Source organism: Dipodomys spectabilis, unplaced genomic scaffold (assembly GCF_019054845.1).
Source record: "Dipodomys spectabilis isolate Male_0828 unplaced genomic scaffold, ASM1905484v1 ptg000125l, whole genome shotgun sequence".
Taxonomy (NCBI): Eukaryota; Metazoa; Chordata; class Mammalia; order Rodentia; family Heteromyidae; genus Dipodomys; species Dipodomys spectabilis.
In genome coordinates this window covers 23096271-23121523 of record NW_024870802.1, presented here as the reverse complement: position 1 = coordinate 23121523, position 25253 = coordinate 23096271, and the positions used below count along the sequence as shown (strand labels likewise).

The 25253-nt window shown below is 40.2% G+C and overlaps 1 protein-coding gene across 4 annotated transcripts in view; it reads right to left on the bottom strand.

Moving 5' to 3' along the window:
- Sgms1 (sphingomyelin synthase 1) overlaps positions 1-25253 on the bottom strand; it is a 250449-nt gene that overhangs the window by 190784 nt on the left and 34412 nt on the right. The window contains exon 1 of one of the 4 annotated variants that reach the window (XM_042689213.1): positions 18569-18583. The exons of the other annotated variants lie outside the window; for them this stretch is intronic. The gene's annotated coding sequence lies outside the window, so the exon portion shown is untranslated. Of the gene's footprint in view, positions 1-18568; positions 18584-25253 lie in introns of those variants that run through there. 4 annotated transcript variants of the gene reach the window in all.

The window sequence follows — 25253 nt, the reverse complement described above, 5'->3', positions numbered from 1 at the left end:
CCTAAAGCCATCATTGTTCCTTGTAAATCCCCTTTAAAGATGGCTAAATTACACAATATTTTTCAAATCTGTTTGACCATGAATATTCTTTTCTGCATTTTTACCATCTGTGATCTGGAAAACAGTTAGGCAATTTTTTAAATTAAGCATATTCCTGCAAGACAAACTGGAAGTCCTAATTCTATTTGCCATAGCAGTAGGCTAAATAATGGCCTCTCAAGATATCCATATCCAAATCCCTGGAAACTGTGGGTGCTACTTTATATGGCCAAAAAAGGAACTTTACAAATGCAATTAAGTTAAAGAGCTCGAGCTGGGGAGACCACTTTGGTAGGCCCTACATGAAAAGTATCCTTACAAGAAGAAGGCAAAACAGCCTAACACCCAAGAGAAGGAAGGCTTTGTGAATGCAAAGGCAGAGACTGCAGTGAGGCAGGCACAACACCAGGAACGCTGACATTCTTCCTCCATAAACCAGAAGGGCCAAGCACAGACTGAGTCCTATAACATGCATAAGTAGCAGAGTCCTGCAAAGACCTTAATGCCAGCCCAGTGAGACCTATCTTTGACTCTGGCCTACAGAACAGTCAAAAACATACATTTATATTGCTAAAGTCACCAAGTCTGCGATAATTTGTTACAGGAGCCACAGAATACAAATGGAGCCAATTAGAGCCATGATATTGGGGTTTATGCTCACATTAGTTTTTTTCAATCATAGCTCTGAAGCATTTTATTGCAAAAAGCCAGTATTCATACACATAAACTCTAAATCATACACATGAACTCAAAATTTTTCACACATTGACTTCACTTTTTAGCTTGACTTGGCAAATTACTTCACTAATTTAGGATCCTCCTTTGAATGATTTAAAACCATAATTAATTGATGAATATCTCTTATTGTTTCTTTACTGGAAACAGCTGGTACACACATCAGTGCTACTTCTCATTTTGTCATTTTGGGTTCAAATCAAGCTCTGGAACATTCACTACATGAGGTAGATTTAGGCAGCCTATGAAAAACCTAAATTACTCAAGGCCCCATTCACTGTCGTATAAAACTAAGGCTTGCAAATGCTGAGGCAGTGAAGGTCAATCCAGCTGCTTCCCCTGTGCTGGCAATACTCAGGTGTAGGCTCAGTTCAGATGCCACTGCCCCTGGCTCCACACCTCTTAACAGCAACCACAGCCATCCTCATTAAATATTCTTAAATAAAGCTAAACTAGCCTTCCCCACAACAAGGCCACAATTAACCTTGGTTGGAGAGGTTTCGTCATCCAATTAAGGGGAAAGCGTAAGTGATGATAAACACTCTAGACCCAGATTGACTGGATAGACTCAAGACCCAGCTTTAACATTTACTGGATAATTACATGGCCTTAATCAAGGTTTCTTTCTGTCCTCTTTGTTACCTCATCTGTAAGATGGGATAGTACTTATAAATGGGCTTTGGGGACTAAATGGGATCATGTACAGAAACCACTTAGAATTTTTCCTGACCTACAGAAAATGAAAACTTAGTATGTAGAAACAGCTCACTCAGTATGCAGAACCAATTTTTACATTGCAGTAATACTGCTGGGGGGGGGGGGGTCTACTTTCACTCCCAAGCTAAATATCACAGGGCTATCCACTTACTAGACAAGCATGCCACCACTTGAGCAATGCCCCCAGCCACAGTTCTCATCTTATTGTTTAGTTATGCTTGGAACAACCAATGAAATTAATCTGCTAAACTCCAACAGAGGAATAGTATCAAGTTCACCCACAAAGCAAGAGAGACAGAAGGTCACAATATAATGTCAGTAAGTCTTCCCTGCACATGGCTCATCTCTTGGCCTCTCTCTTCTTACCTATCTACAGTGTCATCACCTGTGAATACTAACTGCTGCCACATCCCACAGCAGTTCCTGCCTACATCAATGACTTAGGAGCTTATCACATGCCATGTCTAGCCAAGAATATTGGGTTTCCATTGATCAAGAAGGGCTTTAGACTCAGTTTTGCTTCCTAAAGCCTTCAAGAGCCTTAAAATGGAGATTTTCTAGTAAAGTTAGTGTTTAAATTATTTATTAGTTGCAAAGTTCAATGTTCATTAGTGTAAAGCAGGAGTAAGGAACCTTTTCTAAGAAGGACAATTTGGATGTTTATAACATCACTCAAGGACCATATAAAATTATCAACACAGCAGCAGGCAACACAAAAGCACCTGATGAGAAGCATGCAACAAGGCACATGTCTGTTTGTCTCTTCATACACCAAGTGATCTCTCCAGTCCTACACAGCCTGAGAGGGGTGAGGCACAAGAACAGAAAGGTTGGACTGGGAAGGTGGCTCAGTGGTAGAGCACTTGCCTTGCATGCATAAGGCCCTGGGTTTGATTCCTCAGCAACACATAAGCAAAAAGAAAAAAGCTGGAAGTGGCGCTGTGGCTCAAGTGGTAGAGCGCTAGCCTTGAGCTGAAGAGCTGAGGTATAGCGCCCAGGCCCAGAGTTCAGGCCCCACGACCAGACCCAAAAAAAAAAAAAAGAACAGAAAGGTTTTTCACACTTGGGACAAAGGAACATACAAGTAAGATTAATATAAAATAAAACGATTCTGAAAAAGGACTTGGGAAAAAAATACCATATTCTGGGTGCCATAATAAGGTTTTAATTTTTGGTTTGCAGTACCAAGGACTGAACCAAGGACCTTGCATGTGTTTGGCAAGTGCTCTATCACGGCTCTTTTTTCTTGTTTTTTGTTTTTTGTTTTTTTTTTTTTTGTAATTGTTATTGTAAAGGTAATATACAGAGAGGCTACAGTTACATAAGTTAGCTAATGAGTACATTTCTTTTTGAACAGTATCGCCTCTTCCCCTGTTTTCTCCCAGGTTTTCTCTCCCGACCCCCTTCCTCCACAAGTTGTATAGTTCATTCAACATAGTGTCTAGTGAGTATCACTAATGCATTGTTCAACCTTGCTCCCACCATTTCTGTGTTCCCTTACCTTCCCCAGAATAAACATATACAAAACAAAAGGCACAAAAAAATCAAAAACAGCAACAAAGGAGGAAGGAAAAACCCAAAGTAACAAAAGATCTCTTGTTTCTATTTCTTGGAGTTCACTACTATAAATATCATTTTATATGACCATATACACATAGCTATTGAAATTTTTTGATCCTCTCTAAAGAATATCCCCCATTGGTCTCACTGTGTGAATGTCTAATCCTGTATAATTTATCATGGCCAAGTATATTTTTTGTCTTTTACTATGCATTGTGTTTACTTATAAATTTATAGGCACATTCTAATTATATAACTAATGAGGAAAACCATGTAATCTATGTTACTTTGAATCTGGCTTACTTTGCTTAATATAATTTTTCCAAGTCTTTCCCTTTCCTTATGAATGAGACAATGCCATGCTTTCTGATGGAAGCATAAAATTCCATTGTGTATATAAACCACATTTTCATGATCCATTTGCCCACTGAGGGGCATCTGGGTTGATTCCCTATCTTGGCTATGGTAAACAAAGCTGCAATGAACATGGTTGTACTGGTAGCTTCAGTGTGGCCTTGTTTAGACCCAGCAATTCTGCTCCTGGGCATTTATCCAATTATATCAGCTCTTAAAATACCTTCCCAGACTTCTCAAATACCTATGATCTCAATGGATTCTCTGGCTTTAGCTTTCTACAAGCATTTGCCTCTGAGCCAGCCTTTACTTCACTTATTATCATCATCATCATCATCATCATCATCATCATCATCATCATCATTTCTTAGCAGAGTTAGTAAATGAACCCAGGGCTTCCTTCATGATAGACAAGCATGTTACCACTGAACTACCCTCCAGGCCCAGTCAAGAATTTTTTTTAAAAAATTACGGGACATTCCCCTGTGGCTCAAGTGATGGAATATAAGTGTTATATGGAATCCTGGTAAAGAATAGGCCATGAAGATTTTTTAGCTGCATGAGATAACAACAGATGCCACCAAAACAAAAACAAACATGATCTTGCATAGGACATTAGAACTAAGAACCTCCAACAAAAGTAAGTAAAGACCACAACTCCTTAGGGCTATCCAGGATAGACACAGCAACCACTAACAGAGCAGAGGAGACAACAGATTCAAGAGAGGTCCTTATCACATCAGAAGGAGTCACAGGTCAAAAAAGATGTGAATGAAAAAGAAGTAACATTGGTATCACCAGCAAACTTTCCACTCATCCTATCTTAACTGCTGTACCATCAAAGCTAAACTGTACCATTTAGAATGGCAAAGAAGCAACATCTAAGACAAGGAGGAAACCAGGCAGAAATTAGCTCTCTTGGGGCTGGGAATGTGGTTCAGTGGTAGAGTGCTTGCTTTGCATGCACGAGGCCTTGGGTTCGATTCCTCAGCACCACGTAAGCAGAAAAAGCTGGAAGTGACACTGTGGCTCAAGTGGTAGAGCAACAGCCTTGAGCTGAAGAGCTGAGGGACAGTGTCCAGGCCCAAGTTCAGGCCCCACAACAGACCCGCCCCCCACCAAAAAAAAAGACTCATTACCTGGTTTATGTAACTGTAACCCCTCTGTATACCACCTATATAATAACAATTTTTAAAACTTAAAAAAAGAAATTAGCTCTCCTCTTGAAAGGCTTTGAAAGGCCTTGAGTCACCCTTGAGCATGCAGAGAAATACAGAAACCTAGGGGACACGCACAGAGGTGATAGGTAGTAAGAATTCAAGGTCCCCTACATTGACCACTTCTCCCCTAACTGTTCTCTCCCAGGCAGCTGAAGAGCAGCTGAAACAGTCATATTCTATGGGAAGAAACAAGCCCAATTAAGGAAATGTGGGGGAAAAAAAACAAAATTACATCACACTTCTATCCACATCCAGATCTGTAGAAAAATCAGTGGGAGGTGGAAGGGGAAAAGAGAGAGTAGGGAGTGGGTGAAGAGAATTGTAGGGAAGGGTAGGTGAAGAGAATTTAAGTTCATAATAGACAGTAGATAGATAAGATAGATAGATAGATAGATAGATAGATAGATAGATAGATAGATAGATAGATAGATAGATAGATAGATAGATAGAATAAAGAAACCCAACAAATGCTATTTGAAAAGTAAAAGGGAATTGAGAGATTAAGGAAATATAATAAAGGAAGTGAACTTACTCAAAGTACTGTATACATCCACAGAATTATCACCCATGAATCATCTCTGTTAAATTATTAATGTATGTTAATTAAAAGGAATTTTAAAAAGGAAAGAAAGAGATATGAATACTCCCTAGGCAGTGACAAATAGATGGGGCCTGTAACAGCATATGGATACACATAGAAAGCTGTGTGTATTTAGAGATCAGTGTGACACATACCCCAATCTCATTCAACCCTCCTGATTCAGAGTAGCAAGTCCAAGCTGATAAAAAGCTTATCAGTTAAGAAGCACCTCCTTTATTTTTTATTTTAAAATAGAGGTTGCAAATCCAAATACTGGTGGAGCCAGGTATGGAGGGACAATGGTTGCAACTTGTGGATATAGCAAATCAGAAGGTGCAGCTATCCAAGCAGCAGCCTCCTCTTGGCTGCAGCTGTCCCTTGGCAGGAACCCTGGATGGTTTGTGCACTGCCACATTGCACTTAGAGAACCACAGAACCAGACATTATCGCACTTTTTAAAAAATTGTAAGTCACATGAGTGAACAAAATTTAGTTCCAAGGGATATAAATTAAGAAGTGACTTTCTTTCTATTCCAACTGTAAACAGGTTACATCATTGTGTATTCTTTTCCTTTTTTTTCCTTTGCCAACACTAAGGCTTAAACTCAGAGCCAGGGCACACTCCTTCAGCTCTTTCACTCCTGTCTGGAATTCTACCACTATAGCCACACTTCTATTTTTGGCTTTTTACTGGTTAATTGGGGCTAACAGTCTCACAGACCTTCCTCCCTGGTCTGTCGTCAAACTGTAATCCTCAGATCTCAATCTTATGAGTAGCTAGAGTTACAGGCATGAACCACCAGTACCTGGCTGTATATCTTTTCCTAGATGCACAAAATGTGCCACAAGTTGCTTTTTTTTATGCAACAAGTCTATGGACACTCTTCAACACCAGTGGGGTCTACTGTATTCTTTCTACTAAATGCAGAGTTAGAGCACAGAATTTCAATGTTAGAAAATGACAGAGTATCTAGGCCAACTGCTTCTACTTAACAGGTGGGATCCCTCAGAGGTCCAGAACATCTCTTACTACCGAGGAATGAAGCCAACACTTCCCAACATGGGTTCAGGCCAGCAGGTATCACCAAAATCACATCACTATCTTTGCTTTTCAGAGTAGCCTGGGCCTTTCAAGTGGCAAGTAGGAAGCAGGAAGGGAGATAAAAATTAACTCAAAAGTAAAGAATTATGCTCAGGGAGGAAATTCAGATATATCAACATTTTTTTTAAATTAAGAGTGGTTTTGGATATTCGCTAAATTCATTCAAGTTACTGAATTAAAGCTTGTCACGTTATAATTCTACCTATTTCTAAAACACATTTGAGGAATCAATTCCAAATCTAATTAAGTTCATCATGTTGGAAAATCATTTTGTATTTCGTATTTCTTATTAAACCATTTTAATATGCATAATAATGCATAACAAGTAAAAAAGTTGGAAATATTATAGAAAGATAAAATTAGCTTTTGCTAGATACATTTTAAATAACAACGTTCTACAGGATCATTACTAATCATTTGGGAAAACAGAATTCTTCTTGAGCAGTACTGCTTTTTATAAGAAAGTTAGCAATAAATTGCTTATTAAAAAGATATCTAACAACGTTGGTGGGGGGGGAGAGGATTGGGCGGGGGGGGAGGCTGGGAAGGGAAGTGAAGGGTAAACAAAGGAGGAGGCTGCAATGCTTTATAAGAAATGTACGCATTATCCTGCCCATGTAATTGTAACCCCTCTGTACAGTATGTTCACAAAAAATAAAATGAAATGAAAAAATAAATAAATAAAAAAAAAGATATCTATTACCCTTTATTAAATATTTAAGTAGTATTAGATATTTACAGAGGGTTGAAAGAATGGGTATTTTGCTTTAGCAAACAAAGATGGCTTAATTATTTAAAAATTTTAGTGAAATATTTTCAAAAGGAAAATGTGACTTACCAGAAAACAATCCAAGAAAATATGCAAATGCTGCAGAAATCCAAACTAATATAAAACCTAAACTAGCAAAAAAAACAAATGCATTTCAATAGCAAATTACATTAATCATAAAGAAATATTTTTACTGTAGAAAAGAAAATGAGTTTATATGCTCTTAGAGAATCCCGTCTAAGCAGTTAGCATGCCTGGCCCTTTGCTCCAGAAAAGACTCAACCTTCTAACTCTCTTCCAAGGCTGCAATTGAAAAATCTGGACCAAGAATTTGGTCCAATTTGCAAATGTAATTATCTTATACTTGAAAAGCATTAGTGATAATAGAAAGAACAAAAGGAAACTACAAAGATCTTGAATTTGACTATAAACCACTTCAATTTGGGATCACTGAAAAAACACAGAATTGAGAATACTGTTTAAGTGGCAGCTGATTATTAATGTCAGGGGAGAAATACTGATGGTATTTCTTTCTATTTCTAATTGTTGTTGAAGATTTCTGCATCTAAGTTAATGATAATGGTCTATGGTTCAATTTTCTGTAATGTTTATTTTAGATGTTAGAGTAATAATTCTGCTTCATAAAATGAGTCTGTATTTGTGCTTCTTTTCCTTCCTAGAATAGATCCTAAAAAAAACTTTTCTTTATGTGCATTATACGCATGAAAGACGCATTGGAAAATGTTTCCCAGGTATAAATGGGTTAATAAAAGGAAAAGAAAGATGGGGGAGAAAAGACACTTGGTTGCTCTTATCATTATAAAGTTAATTTATATTGACAGTAAGTAGCAGACATTATAAACAACATATTTAATAATTTATATAATCTTCACATCCACATGTATTATGTATTATTAACTCTTCTCATCTTAAAAATAAAGGAACTGAGGCACAGAGAGGTTAAATCACTTGTCTCAGAGCCTCTAAGTGGGTGGGTACTCGAAGTAAATGCAGACTCTGATGCTAGCTAACCACAACACTCTCGTATCGTTTTGATTTTCCAACTGGAGCTTAGGATTTCAGAGTATGGTAGGCAATGGTATGCTACTGATTCAGTGAACTCACCATACTAACTTGATTATGACTTTTTATCTATTTTATCAAAAAGTAGTATATTTCATTTAAAGGAAGGTACCACATGGGCATTCACCCACATATGCTAATCTAAGTCCACTCCTGCCACAAAAAGTGGACAACTCACTCCTGACTACTTCAAATTTCATGCTTGATGTATCCCAATAAGCTTGGAATGAGCCAAATACTACAAGGCAAACGGTACATGGCATCTTTTCCTGATGAATCTAAAGGTAGCACTTTCTTCAGTTTTCAATGTCATGAAATTTCAACCTAATAATATGCTTTCCTGTAAGTACATGTTGGCCTAGAAACTATTCAAGAATGACCCACAGAGACCACTATGTTGAGAAAAAGGTAACTATACCCTGTTACACATATCAAAGACCTGTTATTCACCACTACAAGAACTGGCTAAGCAAGACTCCTAAAGTATTTTGTTAGGACCTTTTACTTCAACTTACTTTTGGTTTTGTAAAGAAACATGCTGCATTCAAACCATCAACCAGACAACCACACAGCCTACTTCCATCTGGCTGCCAGAAGTATACTTGCACTATCACCCCAAAGTTGTTTCTCTCTCCTTCCTTCCTCTCCTTCGTCTTCCCCTTCCCTCTTTTTCCTCCCTCCCTTTTTCCTCTTTTCTCTCTCCTCCCTTCCTTCCCCTCCTCCATTTTTTTCCTCCTCCCCTCCTTCTCTTTCTCTTTCACTGAGAATCACTATGTAGCTCAGGATGGCCTCAAGCTTATGATCTGACTCAGCTTCCCAAATACTGGGATTATACATGCTACCACCATGCCCAGCTCCAACATCTTCTCTATAACACACCTTCTGTGTGTGCTTCCACAGTCAACAGATACCCAGCTGCTTAGGTAGTGAAGAGAAGGAAGCAGCATTAACTCTACCTATCCTTGGTCTCATCTCTGAATCCAGGAGATTCATCAGACATATATTAGTATTAAACTTACTTTATTGGTAAAGAAATTGAATTCTAATAAAAAAGTTAAATAGGGCTGGGAAGGTGGCTCAGTGGTAGAATGCTTGCCTCACATGCATGAGCCCTGGGTTCGATTCCTCACCACCACATAAGCAGAAAAAGCCAGAAGTAGTGCTGTGGCTCATGTGGTAGAGAGCTAGCCTTGAGCTGAAGAGCTGAGAAATGGTGCCCAGGCCCAGAGTTCAGGCACCACAACCGACCAAAAAAAAAAAAAAAAGTTAAATTCCAGGTCTGTGTAAAAATCTACCCCGTACTCACTTACCGTGTCAGGAAGGTTTTTGTAGGTTTTTCTCAACAGGCTGAGCCTGTCTACAGCGCACAGGAAACAGAGAAGAATTAGGTCCTCTCTGAGCTCCACATGGATGCCAGCGGCTTGGAGGGAATGTTTGCAAGGCATATGGAGAAAAAAAAATGGGTACAATCTATGTCTCATCACTTACAAGTCTGATAAAACTGAAATATCGCCCCTTCTACGTAAAACTATACGAAGTTTCAATTTAGTTATGTAAACAGCAGGAAACATCTGACACCTCCTCCCTAAACACAGGATAGGAAAGTTTGTCAAGACAGGAAAAAGGAAACAAAGCAAATATTAATAGTTTGGTGGGAACTTTCACTTGTTTTCCTTCCAATTGCATATTCTTACATATATTCTTGCATGAAATATGTACACCTGTTTACCTGTACTGTTTTTTTAATTATCTTTAGGTAGTTGTACAAAGGAATTACAATTCAACATCAGTTTCTGAGTACAATGCATCTTAATTAGTATCACCCCTTTCATCATTCTCTCCTTTCCCTCCCAAGCCCACCCATCCCCTTAATTTTCCTAGTTTCATAGGACATACATTGACTATTATTACAATATCCCCCTCCTACTTCAGTTGTCTATCCCTCCTCCCCTTGACTTCTCCCTATTGTGAGGAGGTTTTCTTCCTGATTTGAACAATACAGCTGCCAGGTATTGATGGCAGGCATTGAAGGGAGAAAATTACCAGTGGCAGGTGGAGTCAGAGCCATAGAGTAACAAAGGTCTTCTCCATACATCACTGATGTCCTACCCATTTGACGAGAAATTTGACTGCAAGGGTCATAAAGTCATCACACCTGGGCCCTAACACACTGTGATCATTTTAGTGAATTTCCTTCCATTCTTTCCATTGTGTTTTCATCATTGGGATCATAGTTCACACAGTGTTTCAGAATCCAACTACAAGTTTTCCTAAAGGCTGCATTACTAGGCAGGGGACTACAACCACTGGCACAGGGGAGTCCTGCTGTGTCAGTTAATCTTTCTGTGTCACAGCCAAACTTTGTTATTCAAAAACAGTCTCTGAGCACTGAGCAGAGCTCCAAAACTGTTAGTGCTCATATTGGGCAAATACAAATTTTTAAACCCATTGTTGAAGAACCAGCTAATCAATAATGGTTGATAGAAGCAAAATAAGACAAGGAGATTAAAGGCCTGGTTTCTCTGAACCTTGACTACATGTATGACCTCAGGCCAATCAAATTTTCTCTGGCCTATTTTTTTCACTTCAATGGCCAGGGGCACTAGCACAATCATTTTGCCAATATCAACTCATTATGATCCTATATCAACACTGTGAAGCTGACACTTAAGGAGACTGAGGCCCAAAGGGATCAGGATGGCAGGCATCCGCTGGCCAGGCATGAATGGGACACAAGGGCATCTGGGTCCAGAGCCCAATTTCTTAACCTCTCACACAGCTGGATTAGAGAACTTCTGGGATTCCTTCCAGCTCAACCTTTTCTGATTCTGAAATTCTAAAAATGAGTTGTGCTTAACTGGTCACATTTACATCAACTTCTTCAAGATGCTTAGTGCCTGCCACAGTAAGAAACCCTTAATCTTTAAATACTGAAAAAAATTAAAGCAGCTAAGAAGAATGCTGTACTGAGTCTAGTCACTCATTTTAAAGACGTGAACTAGAAATCCATAGTGTTTCAAATGTTCCTTGTTTACTAAGTCCCACTGATGTTAAAAGAGCTAAGCCAAGCAAACTGAAAGGTAAAAGGATTTTTTGCAGTAACTGAGCTGGAAATCACATACAACCTGGTTATTCGAGAGGACTTCTCCCTACCCAGGGCTTCAGGAGGCTGCAGTGACATCTCCAACCACCAGAGAGCACATCATCATTCTGGGTCCAGAACACATACCAAAGAGGTAAGGTAAAATTTGAGACTCCTTCAAAGACATTGTAAAAAAATCAACTAAATTCATGTGTTCTTCTTTTTCCCAAATCAACAAACAAGTCTGAAGCTTGCCTTTCCTTATCGCTTTCCTTTCTAAGTCCCAGTAACACCTCAATCCAACTTAACCTTCACCCAAATGAATTAATGAGACTGAGACTTTCTAGATTAATCTAAGATTCTAACACCCCACGATTTTCAAAAATCACGTATTTGATGAAAATGCATTCATGGCCTTTCCACTTATGAGCTCAGGCCTCTACATATCCAACAAACATCCTCTGTATGCCTATGTACGAAGAATGTGTATGTACACACACACACAACAATAACACAACAATCCCCACTGCTGCCTTCCTGCCACATCCCTGATTGACACAAGTACATGGAAGACTGCTTTAAAAAAAAAAACAAGAGCGCTAGCCTTGAGCTGAAGAGCTGAGGGACAGCGCCCAGGCCCAGAGTTCAGGCCCCACGACCGGACCCAAAAAAAACACTATTGCAGATATCACAGAGCAAAGTCACATATCTTTTAACTCACAGCCTAGATCTTTTCCCTTGGGAGCAGCCAGATTTCCTCTTGTCTCTTTCCCTATACATCTGTTCATGATTCCAGGGACACCATCTTCAAAGTAGACTTCTCTGCTCTGATCTTGCCAGTGCTTTGACCCTACCAGGTATGTTCACCTGTGAAAAGAAATTCCCAGCAGCAAAAGTGCTAGCAGCTTCAACAACATCAATTGCCTGCCTCAGAGCTTGCTGGCTTTCTGTTAGGCCCTCTCTGGGGCCTCTTGAATATGTGCAAGCAGTAATACAAGGTAGAACACTTAGGCCCACATGGTCAGCCTTTGATTATCACTGCTTTCACACCTAACTTTCTCTCTAGCTAGATGGGAGTATGGACTTGCTTGTCACACTCCAGACCATGCCTAGAGAAAGGCCATTCTATGTACTTAAAACTGGGATTTATGAGTTGCTACTTCTAATAAGGGAATGTATTGCACCAGTGAAAATGAGCTTCTCAAAAACACTGATACTGAGAAACACATTAAATCCTCTTATACAAGGCTTTCTCCTTATGCAACCCATTTCCTATGCAATCAGTCCCATAGTAACTGGGGTTTCAGTTACAGGAATCTACAGGCCCAGCGTTTCTGATTACACTTGTGTATGCTTTGGAATGAAGTTAATGACAACCTATCTCAAGTGCCAGAGGCAGTCTAGTTGCCTGCTCTCAGGGCTTGAAGCCAGCCCTTACACCAGACCCTGCCAGGGAAAGGATGACAGGAGGCTGCAGGAGCTCATCCTGGGAAAACAGCAAAGACAGCTAGGGCTCATAAACTTAATAAATTGTTGTCCAACCTAATGCTGAATAATAGAATGCTATACCCTTATACCTCAACAAATACATTCCTGTTCCAGACATGTAAGTGAAAAGTTCATTAACAATAAGTTCAACTTGGGAGAGAACATGCCATAACACCAGCTTTCCTATAATGCAACTGAACAGGACACTGATACTTGCATAGATAGAAAGGATATGGCACAATACATGCTGGCAAAGATTTGCTACAAGGAAATAACTAGTAGGTCAGGGCTGTGACTATCTTGGAGGGGGGGAGGACTGGTAGTGGTTGGTAAGAAAAAAGATAGGAAAAGGATAGAAAAGGAAGCCATTCCAGAGGAGGCTTCTAAAATGGCACTAATTCACTAATTCAGTAACTGACTTGCTCAACTTGCTCAACCCTGGGCTGATAACATAGTCTCAGGACACATATGAGGTGTTCAGAAAATGCGTCCAGTAAAAATCATTTCTCAAAGTGAGGCTACAAGGAGGTATTGATACAAAACCCTACTCGTCAAGATCACATGCACAGCGACTTCCTACTGCTGCAGAGCCAACAATAATGTAACGTATACCAGGGTAGCACTGGGTTCAATTGCAACTGCTTGGAATAGAAAACAAGCAGCAACCTCGGGCAGAATGGGGAAAGGATCTGTGAGGCTGTCATTTAGTTACATGGGAGACACATCTGCCTTTGCAGTTAGATTTCCAACTCTACCACTAAATGGGCAAGTAACCTCTCTGAAGCTTCCATTTCTGCCACGAGCTACACAGTCCCAGGTTTACATAGCTTCAGACTCCTTTACTTTCCTCTAGAAATCTTCAGATGCCTCCATCCTCTTCCTTGGGGGGTGATTCAAAAACTCAACATAATGGTGTCCAGAATCCCAAGTCAACTGGATTTGAGGTGAATATTAAGAGGAAAGTTCACCCTATCAGGGATGCCGATATAGTCATTGCTTCTTCTATCCCTGACACTATGTGACAGGGACAATCAGATGCACCTGCCTAGAACACTACATCTTAAAAAAGCAATACACGACTGGGATGTAGCTCAGTGACAAAGCGCTTGCCTAGCAAGTGCAACGTCCTGGGTTCGATCCCCAGTACCAAAAAAAGAAAAGACAAAAAAAAAAAAAAAAAGCAATACAAAAACAAGACAGAGGAAGCTGTGGTTTGTGGTGTGGGTGGTGCCAGCTGGGTGTCCCCACCAGGGTGGCCAGGCACATGGGGACTCACTGTTCCTGTGGTTTGGTGTGTGCTGAGTTTCTAGCAACCTACTCTTTTGGTACTTCCTGGATATTCTTGCAGTAATTGTTCTTTTCTACATATTGTTCTTTTGTGTGTGTGGGTTTGTGTGTACTAGTGTTAGGGCTAGAACTCAAGGCCTGGGATCTATCCCTTAGATCTATCCCTTTTTTTGTTCAAAGCTAGCATTCTACTAGTAGGGTCACAGATTCACTTCTGGCTTTATGCTGGTTAACTGGAGATAAAGAGTTTCATGGGCTTTCTTGCCCAGGTGTTTTGAATCTCAGCCTTCTGTGTAGCTAGGATTACAGGGGTGAGCCAATGGCATCTGGCTCTGCTTATGTTCTTATTTACAGCTAAATAAGAATACAAGGTCAGGAGTGGGAAATTTTTGACAACTTTTGGCTCTTATAAGTACAGTAGGATGATAAAAATAAAACATCAAAAGAAACTGGGCACTGGTAGCTCATAACTGTAATACTAGCTACTCAGGGGGCTGAGATCTGAGGACTGTGGTTCAAAGCCAGCCCAGGCAGGAAAGTCCATGAGACTCTTATCTCTAATTAATCACCAAAAAACAGGAAGTGGAGCTGTATTTCAAATGGTAGAACACCAGCCTTGAGCAAAAGAGCTCGGGGACAACACACAGACCCTAAGATCAAGCCGCAGGACCAACCAAACGAAAAAATCAACTTCAAAAGAAGTTAGAAAAGTGATAGCTTAGAAAACAGTACTAAGCAAAGATTCATATAATAAAAGTATTACTCAACAAGTCTATCTTCTATTTTTACAAGGTAGCTTTTGTCAGTCAGCCTTGATTTGTTTGGGGCAGTATTAGGGGTTGAGCTCAGTGTGTCACCACCCTGAGCCATACCCCCAGCAGTCCTTTGTTTGTGAAAACAGATCCTTGTTTGGTGTGCTTGACACAGTGACAGATGCTGCAATCAGAAAACATATTCATCTTCTTTGTTTTACTCTGTTGACATCTTCTGATTCCTGTATACTGGAAGGGCATGGGTTATTAAATTCCCCAGCACTCAATTCAGTGTAACAAACCTGCATTAAAGGCAAATTTTTTAGGGCAAGGCTCTATGGTGTGTACTTATAGCTAAGCTCACTACACATGTAAATATCACAAATCAAATTCAACTGGAAGTTTTACAATGAATGCTTGGAAAATTTTAGTTTTTATTATAAAGCAGAAATCATTTTGCAAACACTGTGGGTAATACAGAATATATTTGAGCGGAGCAAAACTAAAAGGTTCCAAATGGTGACTCATGAACCAACTGCAAACCACAGCTCTGGTTTGTTTGACCCACATAGCACTGGTATTGAGGTTTTTAACTGGTTACTTAAAAACCTAGATTTCCATGAAAACTGGAAGATCTTCGCCCAACACACACATACACACCTCCACCTGGGCTGCCAGCTGGCAATGAGGAATAGGCTCCAAGCAGCAGCTGATCCTATTACAAGGGGCACAGGGTTCCCCAGAGTGTCACTGAGCCCAGCCTCTGCTGTTACTAACATACAACCCACTTTGCCAATTCTTGTGCCCACTTGCCCAGAGAGACATTCTAGTTTGAAATTCTTACATACATCATAAAATGAAAAAAAATGTACACACACACATACATACACACACACACACACACACACACACACACACACACACACACACACACTTCAAATGCTTAAAACTACTTTCTTTCCCTAAGGAAAAAGGGAAGAAAATATCTTCAACCAAATATTCCTTGGATTTTACATTTTCCAAAATCTTAAATTTCTTCCTAAGCCATTCTCTTAATTAGCTACTGTTCTTATTTATTTATGTATCTGATTTAGAATCTTGTATTCTTCCCCCATTTTATCCACATTGCTACCTTGCAGGTATGGGGGAAGGGCTAGGGAATGCTGCCTGCTTTGTCAGAGAAAGAAGCAGTTGAGGGAAGAATCTCAGGATCTTTCAAACGCTTTTGCCTTGACATTTCTCAAATATACAAACATTCTAATTTTATAAGCAAGGAACATGCATAGCTACACATTAATTGGTAGCCACAGGAAGGGAGGAGGACGGGGAAGGAGGGAGGGGAAGAAAGCAAGGGAGGGGGGAGGAAAGGAGGTAAGAGACAGGAAAGGGAGGAGAGAGGGGAGAGGGACACCCCCAAAAAACCAGAATAGCATCATATCTGAACCAAACACCAGGATCCCTTACTGCCATCTCTTCCATGCCTACAGTCGTGTGAATTCCTTTCCTTCAACCATGTCTAGCCCACATTCTCACACTTTCCAGCATTCAAGTCCAATTCATTTTTCCAAGTCTCATGTTCCTAAAGTGCAAAAAAGTAAAGGAGTTTTTTTAAAAAAATAGCACACCCAAACAAGTTAACATTACTTCCCCCTCCCCCACTCCCCACCAGTAGTAAGGGAGAACAATTGATAGCTGTTTCTTTGTACAAACCAAGTAAGGGGTTTAATGCTGCCTAAGACACCATGGCCATAGTACACGGTGTGGATTCCTAATCTGTGTGCTCAGAATGAATGAGCAGTAAAGACATTAGGGTCCAGAGGAACAGAACCTGCTGTAGTAGAAAGAACAGATTTCAGGGTCCATGGGCTTTTATTACTATCAGGGAGGCAAGAGCATATGCTCATTAAAAGCGTGGATTCTGGGGACAAATAAACGTAGATTCAGTGCTGATCTCAGCTACGATTCCACACCCTGGGCAGGCAGCTTCCCCTCTCAAAATCTTCCTGTGCCCTTCCAAGAAGTAAGGCTATCCCCCAGCTTAGAAGGCTACAATAAGAACTGGTGACAAGGCCCCAAGACAAGCATCCAGCACCTAGTGTTCCACAGTGGCAGCAAAAAGAGCAGTGGCTGGCTCTTTGCCAAGGTCTCCTGGCTACCTGCTGACCTTCTAGGAAATCTATGGTCACAAGCCTTAAACAGTTTTATATTGGCAAAGCACCACCAAGGGTGAACCTGAAGAGGAATGATGTCATGAAAACTCATGGAAAGTTCTTCTAGCATTCCTGGTTCCTTCCTCCCAGAGGGATGCTCTGGGAGACAAAGGGTATGTCCACATAGTCTTTAGTATTTGGACTAGCACCCAACTGCACACACTAGTCATCTCTCGCTGACCAACACTTTGATAGAATTATGGGCCAAAAAGCAGAAAAATTAATGGACTAGAAAACTTGGTTTTAATTTTCCAGGAGGCAAAGTAAATCTAAAAGGGTAAAAAAAAATTAAGAAATACATCTTTACAAAGCTACTTCCTTCATGCCAGGCAGTTCACACTGCCTGCCCAGAAAAGCATCATGAGTAAGATAGTATTGACTCTTTTTTTTTTTTTTTTTTTTTGGACAGGGTCTTACCATACAGCCCAGGCTGTAGTATTGATTTTCATAGGTAAGGTTTATTTAAGGGAACACAGCTCACATTTAGACAAAGGATAAAACTAAGAAAAGCAAAGTGGAATCCGGATGCAATTCAAACAAAGCCTCGCATCTTTTCTATTTCCCTGCAGTGAGTACTGTTGAATCTGATATAGTGGCACCATGCAGTGCCCAGCACAAAACAATACTTGAGCATAACTATCATAAAATAATATGGTGACAATAGTATGGTGACAACACCCGCTGTGTACTAAGAATTACCACATGTCTGGCACCATGCATGTACAGGGCCCATGTGCATGTGTACCTTAACAGCACAGACTTGAAAATCTATACATAAGGATAGAAACTCCACATTTACATACAAAAGTATCACAAATATATAATCACACATATATAATCTCACTTAATCTTTAAAATAACCATCAGGCTGGGAAGGTGGCTCAGTGGTAGAGCGCTTGCCTTGCATGCATGAGGCCCTGGGTTCAATTCCTCAGCACCACATAAGCAAAAACAGAAAAAAAAAAAGCCGCCAGTGGCGCTGTGGCTCAAGTGGTAGAGCGCTAGCCTTGAGTTGAAGAGCTGAGGGACAGTGCCCAGGCCCCACGACTGCCCCCCCCCCCAAAAAAAAAAAATACTTGTAAAATAACCATCAGGCAAATGGCTTATGACTTTGAAGGTGAGAAAACTAGTTTAGAAAGCTAAGTAACTTTTTCATGATCATAGCCATTCGCCTTGGACTTGTACACAGAACTTCCTTGTCTGTGATGTTACATAGCATATCATCAAATGAAAGTTCTAACAGCAACCAAATAGCCACTTGTAAAGATGAGATAGAATCCTCCTCTATCCATCTTATAAACACTAACCACGAGGCCAGCCACCTTCCTCTGTCTGGTCAGCCCATTCTCTAGCCAGCTGACCACACCAGCCTGTGTGAATTCAGGTTCCAAGGCAAGGCCACCTCCTCAAAAACTTACAACTCTTCTTCTGGGAAAAATGAAACCCTCTTAAATCTACCTCCATGAAATTAGACTTGTAACCAAGGAAACTGGATTACTGCAGTACACAAGGTAATCCACCCACCACAACTGAGGAATTGAAGTCTCTGGATTCCTTGGGGGAGAGGGGGAGGAAACACAAAAATCGTACCTGTGCTTGTTCCTTAACACTCTGATTGCCAACACCTTAAAAAGTCACAACTCCTTGTCCATCAAATGACAGAATCCACCATCTCAAATGTGCTCTGCAGTGCCTCTAAGCCTCTTCAGGCTTGGGGGCATGTAGGACAACTACCTGTTTTGCATACTGGGTTTGAGGAACTTTCCATTGCTAAAATTCTGAGTCTATATCCTTGTCAAAGGTCATACGTAGCTATTTGTTGATTTTTTTAAGCTCAATATACATACATTGTGAATGACTGCCAGTTAGAAAGATATCCTATTTTCATCTTCTCTCTTTTGTCTGTACTCTCTTTCCTTGTTCTTTTTGTTCTTCTCTTCTGCCATGATATATAATACAGAAATAAACTATAGGAGCCATCTCTATAATTTAAAACCAAACACAGAATAAGGTATCTAACACTGAAAACTCAGCAGCAGGCTAGCTTTCCTCAGATCTCTGCCCCTGCAATCACTATTGTTTCCAACACCATGTTAAGGGGCCAGGGCACATATTCTACCTTGAAAGCTACAGTCTGAATCATATGATCACTGTAACAGATACAGAAAATGGACTGGATAAAATTCATACATTTTCATGATCACCACTGTCAACAAATGAGGTACAGAATGAACACAATGATATGCCATAACTGAAAACCCCACAGATAACATCACCAAACTCAATGAAGAAAAACTGAAAGCTTCTTCTCCATAATCCAGAAAATGCCACTCTCACCACTTCTATTCATGCAGTTTCAAGCCCATGCGATTCCTTTTAGACAAAAGCATTGAAAAGAGTCAAATTTATAGAGGTAAACAGAATTCTGGTAGCCCAGAAATAAGAGAATGATATGAACTGTAGTTACAGTTAAACAAAATGAGTAAGTTTTCAAATGTCCCATATAATACAGTGCCTAGAGTTAACAATAAGATATTGTGCCTTTAAGAAATAGTTAAAATGATAGATCTTACATGAACAATTCTTACCCCTCTTCTGGGACAACAGAAAGAGACAGATGAACAGATAGAGATAAAGACAGAGACAGAGAAAAACTTTTGGAGGTGATGGAAATGTTTACTACCTGGATTGCTGTGGCTGTAATAGGAATGTGTCTGTATGTTCAAATTTCACCAAATAGTATACATTCATTATATACCTCAGTAAGCCTGGGGAGTGACCCATGCATAAAATATTTCTATTACCTGCTGAGTCTTTTTTAATACTACAGAAAAGTAAAATAATGAAGTTCATAACTGGCTCTCAAAACACACGTTTCTGATCTTCTCAGAGCGATTGCTGCAGGGCCCCTGCCACAGCCTACATCCTGCCTCAGCCATCTGGACTACAACCTCCTCACAGGCATCCTGTCCTGCCTCTGCCTCTCCTCCAATTACACTGTCATGTTAGACAAGGCAGAACCTCCATTCATTTCCCCAACTAAAGCCAAGTGGGGAGAGGGTAACCTCATATGGAAGAGGCCTCCCCCATGGCAGGAGCAAATGTCAACAGCCAGGTAGAAATGGTGGGAGCAAAATATCATGGGCCAAGTAGAATGAGAAATTGACAGCCAAGGATGAAAAATGATCCTACCTTTGAAAATCAAACCATGATCAGAGGAAGACACCAGCAATCAATAAGGCCTACAAAAAGGATACAGCCAATCAAAGCCCAACCTTAAGGAATAAAACCTGCACTTAACCTTGTTACATGCCCTTGGTCTAGCTGCCTACCTTCCCTTTTAATGGCAGCCTAATAAACATTGTTTTCCTGCTCCCCACTCTTGATAAATGATTTTACCAACCTCAACACCAAAATCCCTAACACCCACCCACCATTCTTATTCAATGCCAGCTCCTGATCTGAGGGCCTAAGGGCCTAAGAAGGTGGTGATGGAGCCTGCTGAAACAGCTCACCTTGAAGATGAAACCTCGCCTCTTTCAACACAATGGCCCGTTCATCCTCAGCATAGATTCAAGTCAGTCTCCCAAAGAGTGTTCTAATGGTGGCCTCCTCCTAAGGCATCACATACTGTGATCTCATGTGAAAGGCCAACAGCCTCTGACACCCCTCCCTAAGTGAGCCTCTGAGAAGTCACCCTAGTCCCCATTCTCCTCCAAGCAGCCACCACAGCTGCAGCTGACGGAGTACACCCCCTTTGGCAGAGTAGCCAAATTCCATAAATGCCATCCTTTCTTCTCATCCCCCTCCACAAGCTGCAGGAGTCCCACAATAGATAGAATATTTCATTCATACTCTGCTGAAGAACAATTTTTCCAATGGAGACCTGGGTAAATTCCCAATCTGATGAGGGCTCTATTCATGATAAACTCAAACAACAAAGCTGCTGTCTCCAAATATTTCACATAGTTTTGAATCACAAAAATCACCTATGTCACACTAACATTTCATTGCCTGACAGTACTTTTAATGCTAGTCATTATATGATAATGTATATGTGTGTGTAACCAATTCTGTCAACAAAAGTTAAAGAATATAAATTAAAATTAATTACAGTGCCAATACCATGTTGGCAACAGCATGGGATTTTAAACATTTGTCAAATGGGCACATAATCTAAATCCACTGGGAAACTGCATGCATTTGGTTCTTTCTTGGCTCTTTTACCTAAGAATCTATAAATACCACACAGAGCTGGAACTTTAAGCTCTGGGAGTGAACTAGTTCTAGAAAGATCAGAAGCTGGTAGTTTCTGTAAAGGACATTTATAGTTCTCCTTTAAATTTTTAAAAAAAGGTTTATTTTCTTTTGCTGGCCTTGGAATTCTGAATAGTCTTTTGAAAGACTCAGGCTGCTTCCATTAATCTAAGGGGGAACCAAGCCTATGCTTGGGCTTGAAAGCTCCCAAGTAGAAGTGTGGCAGAGGCAGCAACTGTGATCATCAGCAGGGATGATGACATGCAGGAAAGCTAAGCAGAGCATGTGTGAGCTAACCTGTCATCATCCGCAGGGTTCCCCTTAGAACTGAAAACCCTGGTTTACATCTGCTAAGTACACGGGATGCACCTCCCATGGCTCACTTCCTCATCATATAAAGAAACAAGGGAGACAATTGGGAGAGTATAGAAAGTATACTTTCTATACTCTATAGTCTATAGAGTATAGAAGTACAGTGAAAGGGATGAGTTGCTAATTAAACAACAGATTCCTTTTGTAATGTGCAGGTTTTGATAATTTATATTTAGTTTTCTTGTGAAATGCAACAAACAACTAAGTGTCTCTGTAGTACTAGACTTCCTTTTATTTTTAATTCAACCTCAAGACAATAAGAAAAATTACTGCTGAATTGCTGACAGCTTCAATAAACAAGAGTGACCTAAAGGTAGGAAATGTGTAAGTCTGATTTCCACATACATTCATATAGTAACAGGATGATCTTTTCGGTGGAAAGTAATTTCTCTGCTTTACACACAGCCCAGCATATCCAAGGAAAGGATTTCAGAAAAGCTTCCATAGCAATTAGTATAAGCACACGTTTTCCTCCCCTTTCCCAGTGGAAAAGCTACTACTGCACACAGCTGGAAGAACTAAGAATGGACATCTCCATCACCTCTGTTACTGAACAACAACCAGGGCATCCTCTGAAGAGCTGTGCTTCATTCAGTGAGCCGGAAGGCAGCATGCATAGAAAGAGGGTACAGCCAACACTCAGAGACAGGAAGCAACTAATGGGGAGTGAATCATAAAGAATGCAAGGTCAGTGAGCCGTTTGTAAAAGGACCACTCTGCCTTCATACAATCACTTCGTGTTCACAGTGTCCTACTACAAGAATTAAGGCTAACAAGTTTCCTACCTATTCACTTTCAGTCCAGGCTTGAAGGCTTTGTTGAAACATTCATTTACCAAGGGATAAATATCACAAATTCAGCCCAGCTTCCTAGGCATATTATGTCCAATCTCTCTGGCCTGCAGGAATGCCTTTTGTGGGTGGTCAAGGACAAATGGCATTAAAGCCTATTATTCGGCTTTTTATGTGAGAAGGCTTAATGTGTCCGCTGCATTTTAATCTAAGGATTATATACTTAGCCCTTAGAAAATTCCTTTTAGCCACATCAATAAGGATTTTTTGTATTTTTTATAAGGTCCAAATATCATTTATAAATTTATTGGTACTTTACCACCTGGAATAAAAGCCATTAGCTGGGGGGGGAGGGGGGGGCAGCTACTGCAGAGTTAACAAGAAAGCCAAGCTCTCTGCAGAGATCATCTAAATTTATATCACACCTTAAAATAACAGAACACAAGCTAATGCTTGCTGCTGCAGGTGTGTGTCTGACCAGATGATGATGCTACAAACCCTGACCTGGATTTTTTTTAAGACATTCATACTGACTTCAAGTTAAATGAACAAACACATTCAGTTGTTCTCCCTCTTAAACTCCCAACACAACACCATTTATTTATTTTTTTGTCTTGTTTTTGAGACAATCTCACTATATAGCACAAGCTGGCCTTAGATTCATGTTCTCCAGTCTCAGCTTCCTAACATGCTGTTGACATGGACCACCATGCCTGCTTTCCCATCTTTTTTATTTTCTTTTGTTTCTATTTCTATTTTGGCAGTACTTCAGTGTGAACCCATAGCTTCACGCTAGGCAGGTACTCTACAACTTGTGTCATGCTCTCAGCCCTATAGGCATTTCTTTTGAAAAGCATAAGTTAACCAAGCACTGGTGACTCAAAAACCAAAAAAGAAGAAACAAAAAATGATATCTAAAACTGAAGAGTTTGCAGACCAAATGAGGCCATTTGGAGCTCATCAAAAGAAATGAAAGTAGCTTCTTTAAAAAATGCTAAAGATATACCAGCACACAAGAAGCAGAGGTCAGAGTATCTAGAGTTCAAGGCCAGCTTGATTTACACAGCTAGACCCTATTTTTTAATAAAAGTGGGGGGGGGGAGACAGGCAGGCTCCAGTAGCTCATGTCTGTAATCCTAGCTACATAGGAGACTGAGATCTGAGGATCACAGTTCAAAGCCAGCCAGGCAGAAAAGTCCCGGTGAGACTCTTATCTCCAAATAACTACTGAAAAACCAGAAGTGGAGCTATGGTTCAAAGTGGTAGAGCGCTAGCCTTGAGCAAAAGAGCTCAGGGACAGTGCTCAGGCCCTGAGTTCAAGCCCCACAACCAACAAACCAAAAGGGGGAAGGGAGACAAGAAATAAAGTAAGCCTTTAGAGAACTGAGAATCTTCAGGTCTCACCTTCTCACCATGTACACTAGATGCCAGCAGACAAGGAGTAAGACCTTTGCCATTACAAAGCTCAGTGATTTCCAGCTTGGAATTCTACACCCAGACACACTATAAATTAAATATGAATGCAACCTTCTCACGCACATAACAACTCAAGTCTACTTCTCATTTGTAAATTGTTAGGTAGGTGCCAGAAAATATGATCTGAAAAAGGGAGTAAAGCAAGATAATCTGAAATAAAGGAAAAAGGGAAGTCAATAGAGCAGAAAATGAAATAAATGGTCAAGTGGGTACTGAAGAGATTTCTGAGGTGTGGGGCCCGGCAGGCCCACAGAGTACCCTACTTAAGGCTCCAGGTGAGTCCTCCCTAAGAAATGAAACTGAAAACTGATGCATGTTAAGTTATTGAGAAGAGATCCATATGGAAGGCTATTTTGTGCAAAGAAACAATTTAAAAACAAGTATTAATTCTAAGAAAACAAAATTTGTGTACAAGAAGAGTTCAGGTAATCAAACTATACTGTAAGGCACATCTGTAAATATTTACATATATAAAGTTAACACCAGATAAGAAATAGAGGGGGAGGACGAGCACAGCCAGAGAACAGATGACCTCAGGCAAACTGGGCAACTTGATGAACACAACAGAAAACTGGTGTAAGAGGCAGGACTAGAATGAGCATGGCTTTGTAGTAGAGTTTGAAATTTGGTATTGATATTCCTCCAGCACTCTTCTTTCTGTTAAGGATCGTTTTTGCTATTCAGGGTCTTTTATTGTTCCACATGAATTTTTGGATTGCCTCTTCTATTTCCTTGAAGAATGAGGTTGGAATATTGATAGGTATCACATTGAATTTGTAGATAGCCTTGGAAAGTATTGCCGTTTTCATGATGTTGATCCTTCCAATCCAGGAGCATGGGAGGTTTTTGCCACTTTCTAAGTTCTGCTTTGATTTCCTTTTTCAGGTTTTTAAAGTTTTCATCATAGAGGTCCTTCACTTCTTTGGTTAATTCCTAGGTATTTTATTTTTTGTGGGGCTATTACGAATGGAGTTGCTTTCCTGATTTCAGCCTCACTCTTCTCATTGTTGGCATACAGAAAAGCCATTGATTTTTGAGGGTTAATTTTATACCCTGCTACTCTGCCAAAGTTTCAAATCAGCTCTAGTAATTTGGGAGTGGAGTCCTTGGGATTCTTTAAATATAAGATCATGTCATCTGCAAAGAGGGAGAGTTTTACTTTATGGAGGTTCCTCAAGAGACTCCACATAGAGCTCCCCTATGACCCAGCGATCCCACTTTTGGGCATTAACCCAAATGATCACAAACAAGACCATACTAAAGCTACCAGCACAACTATGTTTATTGCAGCATTATTTACTATAGCTAAGATATGGAACCAACCCAAATGCCCCTCAGTAGATAAATGGATCAAAAAAATGTGGTATATATACACAATG